This window comes from Petaurus breviceps, unplaced genomic scaffold (genome assembly GCF_028583685.1).
Source record: "Petaurus breviceps papuanus isolate PSGF00001 unplaced genomic scaffold, PetGlider_PUasm1.0 98, whole genome shotgun sequence".
Taxonomy (NCBI): Eukaryota; Metazoa; Chordata; class Mammalia; order Diprotodontia; family Petauridae; genus Petaurus; species Petaurus breviceps.
The window spans coordinates 23117059-23122697 of NW_027187460.1; the positions used below are offsets into that span (position 1 = coordinate 23117059).

General features: G+C 37.3%; 1 long non-coding RNA gene and 1 pseudogene across 1 annotated transcript; both read left to right on the forward strand.

Annotated features, from left to right (window-relative positions):
* The first annotated feature begins 1885 nt into the window (after positions 1–1885).
* LOC138155724 (large ribosomal subunit protein eL37 pseudogene) lies at positions 1886–2273 on the forward strand (annotated as a pseudogene).
* A 1527-nt stretch (positions 2274–3800) lies between these two features.
* LOC138155866 (uncharacterized) lies at positions 3801–4742 on the forward strand. Its single transcript, XR_011167015.1, has 2 exons — positions 3801–3869; positions 4324–4742. It is a non-coding gene; the product is annotated as an uncharacterized lncRNA (long non-coding RNA).
* Positions 4743–5639: the final 897 nt, after the last annotated feature.

Genomic DNA, 5639 nt, shown 5'->3' on the forward strand with positions numbered 1-5639 from the left:
TATTTTGGGCCCTGATGGCTTAGAGTGAATGTCAGTGGTGAATGTTTCTTTTTGGAACATCAGCCCTGATGGTCTTCCCCTCCCATCTTGATTTTTTCTTCCTTTTTTTCTAATTAATGTAGTCATCCCTTGAATCACTTCTTAAAGAGACCCATTCACTGAATGGGCATTACCTCACTCTAAGTGAGTACTTGAAAAGGCCTTAGCCTAAAAGGGTCAGGGTCTCCCATTGCATCCTATGCCATCTTCAGTCATTATGATGAATATCTGGCCACTGGATCCAGATGGCTTTGGAGGAGAAAATGAGCTTGGTGACTTTTATGGGAATGGGAATCTGAACATCTCCCCTGCCCCTTAGCCCTTTGATAGGCTTAAGTGACTCTGAGAGCCTTCCCTGATTTGAAAATATACTCTGCCCCCAATAGGCTGAATGTGGTCACATGGAGCCTTGTTTTTCAGGAATGCCCTCACCTTGTTACTTTGTGATTGGGCAGTGGGTCAAGAGGGTTGTGACATTCTCTGACCCAGGAGAAGGCTATGTATACCCTGATGTGAGGTTTTGCTTTGGGGCTCACTTTGGGAAGAATTGTGTGATTTGGTCAGATGAGACTCTGGGCAGCCGTTGACCCCCCAGGATCAGACATTCTGGAGAATGAATCAAATGGGCCTTTGGGCATTTCTAATAATAAGGACTGTGGAAGTGATGGCATTCCAGCTGAGTGATTTAAAATCCTAAAAGATTATGCAGTTAAAGTGCTGTATTCAATATGTAAGCAAATTTGGAAAACTCAACAGTGGCCACTGGATTGGAAAAGATTAGTTATGTCCCAATTCTAAGGAAAGGCAATGCCAAAGAATGTTCAAATTGCCAAACAATTTTGGTTCTTTCACGTGCCAGCAAGGTTATCCTTAAGATTCTGCAAGCTAGGCCTCAGCAGTGTGTGAACTTAGAATTACCAGAAAAACAGGTTGGTTTTTGAAGAGGCAGAGGAACTAAAGAAGAAATTTCCAACATTCATTGGATTATGGAGAAGGCAAGGTAGTTCCAGAAAAATACCTGCTTCTGCTTCATTTTCTACACTAAAGTTCTTGACTATGTGGATTACAACAAAATGTGCTAAGTCCTCAAAAACATGAGTGCACCAGATCATATTACTTGTCTCTTGTGAAACTGATATATGTAGGTCAAGAAACATCAGTTAGAACTGGTGATGGAACAACTGGTTGGTTTAATATTGGAAAATGAGTAAGATAAGGTTGTATATTATTAGTTTTTAAACTTATATGCAAAATGTATCATGTGAAATGCCAGGCTGGATGAATAAATATCCAGAATTAAGGGAAATTGCAGGGAAAAATATCAACAATCTCAGATATGGAAATGATTCCATGCTGATGCCAAAAAGTGAAGAAGAATTAATAAACTTCTTGATGAGGGTAAAAGAGGAGAGCTGACTTGAAGCTTAACATCAAAGAAGCTAGGCTCTTGGCAGCTGATCCCATCCTTCCTGGCAAATAGAAGAAGAAATGGAAGCAGTGTCAGATTTTATATTCTTGGGCTCAAAGATCACTGCAGATGGCAACTGTAGTCATGAAGTGAAAAGACACTTGCCCCTTGGGAGTAAAGCTATGGAAAATGTGGACAATAAAAAGTAGATAGCACCTTCCTCTTAGAGGTCTGTATAATAAAAACTATGTTTTTTTTCCAGTAGTAATGTAAATTGGACTATAAGGAAAGCTGATTGGAGAAAAATAAAATACTAAATAAATAATTAAAATAACTTTTTAAAAATAAAAGTGGAGTGCCACAAAATTGACACTTTTAAATAGTGGTGATAGAGAAAACTTTTAAGAGTCCCTTGGAGAGCAAAGTGATCAAATCAGTCTTAAAGAAATTAATTCAGCTCTTTCGTCCCAGCGGCAGGAGGAAGATGATGAAGGGGACATCTTCATTTGGTAAGCACCGAAATAAGACGCATACTTTGTGCCGTTGTTGTGGTTCTAAGGCCCACCATCTTCAGAAGTCAACATGTGGCAAATGTAGATATTCCGGAAAACACAATAGAAAGTATAATTGGAGTCCAAAGGCTAAGCGACAAAACACCACTCGTACTGGTCAAATGAAGCACCTAAAAATTATCTATTGCCGATTCAGGAATGGATTCTGTGAAGGAACAACACCTAAACCCAATAGAGCAGCTGTTGCAGCATCTAGTTCATCTTGAGGATTCAACTATTTGTTAAAATAAATGTCCTGAATGAAAAAAAAGAAATTAATTCAGAACATTCAGTAGAAGGTTAAATACTGCAGCTGAAGTTTAAATATTTTGGCCATAAAAGGAGAAGACAGGACTCATTGGAAAAGATCTGAATGTTGAGAAATTTTGAAGGCAAAAGGAAAAGGGGATGACAGAGGATAAAAAGATTTTAAGACATATTTGGGGATGGCCTGGCCCATGGGGACATGAAGAGTCAGATATGACTGATTTACTAAACAACATCATCCCTTTTCCTGGATGCTCTGTCCATCTTGAAATTTCATAGCTGTTGTCTTTAAGTTTTTCTCCTACATGTCTGACCTCTCCTTTTTTCGGTTTTCTTTTTGAGATCATCATCTAGGTTCTACCCCTAGGCTCTAATTTGGGCTAACCAAATGTCCCACAAAATTCTATACATTTCCTCTTCTATTCATTCTTTCTTCTCTGTCACTAATTGATCTCATCAGGTACAACAGGTTTAATTATCATCTCTATGAATATGATTACCAGATCTTTATATCCAGCCCTCCTCTCTCTTCTGAGAACCAATTTGAATCCCCAAATGCCTGTTATACTTTTCCAACTACATGTCCCATGGATACATCAAATATAACATATCATGTGTTCAAAATGGAACTCATGTTTCTTATTAAACCCAATCCTCCTCCAAAATTTCCTATTTTTACAGCATAGATTTCTTGTCCAATAGCCTTCACAAGACCTCTAGAAACTATATTAATAAGAAAACTGATACAATGTACCCATTCTTCAAGTCACTCTAATCAATAACCTCTGTTGTATCTTCAACTCTGGCCTTTTCCTTATATTTTACCAAAAAGCTTCTATATAATTGCTATTAATTTTAGTTCTTTCACTTATACCCTTCCCCAAATTCTTCCATTTGTCCTCTTGTTTCCACTTACATGTCCATCACTCTAGTTCAGTCTGTCACCACATCTTTCTGATTGCAATGGACTTCAAGTTAGACTATTGGTTTCTAGCTTTATCATCACTCTCCTGGTCTACTGCATTAGCTTCCTATGTATCATCTTTATGCCTTTGCCTATGGCTTCCATCAAGACTCAGGCCATATATCACGCATTATGAGAATCCTCAAATATATGCACATATATTTTTCCTATGGAGACACCAAAAATAGCTACATCTAGCTTAAGGTGCTCTGTGGGTTTGCAACTGCTACAAACCGTGACCCCAAGCCATGACTCATACGTTTGTTGTTTTTTCTACAGGGTCATAGGACATAATCAGTTCAAAGCAAAGATATTTAATGAAGCACTCCAGAAAAGACAGTTTTCATAGAACATTGTTCTGAGAAATCTGGGGTATATCCTACCCCAAATATATGCATAATAAGAAGTAAAGACATGTATTCACAGCAACCATCCATGAAGGATATATACATAAGGGAAATATTTGGCTAGGGCATACATATGGAGGGACACACCTCATGCCTGTGATTCTCTAGAACATCTGAAAGCTTTATCACACAGTTCTTCATGGGATTATTCTCTTATTTGTGAAATCTCAATGGGCGTGACTATCTGTTAGTTTCGACTGGTTTCACAGTGACTACTGGGCATGTCATATCAGGTTTGTTCTTAATATATTGTCCTTTCTGTTTGATAAAATTTCTCTGTCTCTCTATCTCTGTGTCCCCCTCACATGGTCTGTCTCTTTTTTAAGAGGCAACTTAGCTATCATCTTCTACATGGAAGCTTCTTTTGTACATCCTACTGCTTTTCCTCCCTCACAATCTTTCATTTCTTTACCTTGCATTTGATTCTATTTTTTCCCTTTATGTTTAATTTGCACAATTTTATTTGTGTACTCATTGTCTCCCATGTTTGAATGTAAGCTGCTTGAAAGTAGAGATGATTTAATTATTGATATTTATTAGTATTTCAAGTACCCAGAACTGTGCCTAGCAAAAAATATGTACTCGAGAAATGTGTTTTGGTTTATTGATTAGAGCTCATAACTTCTAGGTCTTTCTCCATGACTGCTTTATCTTCTAATCTTCCTTTACATACTCCCCTTCCCTTAGAGTTCCCAAAGATCCCTTTGCTTCTGATCCTAGTAAGACGTGAGCCGAGCTGAGTAAGGTTGGAATGGTTCTGGAGGAAGAGGCCAAGCTGTACAGAAACGAATTCAAGAATTCCCTGCTTTGACTTATGCTGATCAACAACCCTACAAAGACTGAACCTCCCCCAGATCAAATATGTGGGATTCTATTGAGAAGATTCCCTGGTTTTTTAGAGTAACCACTAAGAATTGATTCCAGGGAATTACTAGATGTCTAACCTCAAGAAGTGATTTAATGGAAAGAGAACTTTATTTTGGGTCCAAATCTCAGCTGTGCCATTTAGTAGCTGAGTGACCCTGGATTTCCCTCTCTGCAACTTATTTTTTTTCTCACCTGAAGATGAGAGAATGGTGTTGAATAAACTCTATGGTACCTACCAACTCTAAATTTTCTGTTTCTATACTATTGGCATATGGCATTCTAACTGCCTTTGGGTACAGGAAAGTTTTTTGTTTGTTTTGCATGTGGAGGAGGGATTTTTTTTCCTGTTATATAGAATTAAGAGTACTTTGTGGACATTCCTGAGAGGCATATTTTAGTTTAGGATAAAGAAAAATATACTAATAATCCAAGAGGTGACCTCCCTGTATTGTCTAGCACTTAAGGACTTACATGAGAGACATTTTTGAGGAGATTTCTTTCTTTATCCCCATTTTCAGTTTTGTTGATGTAGGTATCTTGCTTTTTACATTACATACATTTACAAATGACTCCTGCTTCATGAGAGCTCTCTTGTAACAAGGTAAAACAGTAAATGGAAGCAAATAATACTATGGCCCTCTCTGAAAGTGCATACAACGTATCACTTCTGAACCCTCCCCTCCAACTCTCAATTTTAAAAAAATGGCTAATCTATTTGCTCACCTTCCCACATCCCACTCTATTGGAAAAAGGGGGAGAGCAAATATCATAGCAAATATGAATACACACATAAAATAAATTCCCCCAATTGCTGTAGGCAAAAAATCATACACACACATATACATGTATATATTTCCCCACATTAACTCTATCTCCTTTCTGTTATCTATAGCACGTTTCATCGTATGTTTCATGGAATTATTACTGTTCATTAAACTGATCATAGATCATACAGCTTTCAATGTCATTTTACACTATTGTCATATCTGCTCATTTCATATTTTACCAGTTTATAGAGGTTCTCAAAATCGTTCATTTTAATATTGATTTTATATATATATATATATATATATAAACTTCATCTGTCTCAACTCATTCCACTTTGCATGTGTTCATATAAGTCTTTCCATATCTTT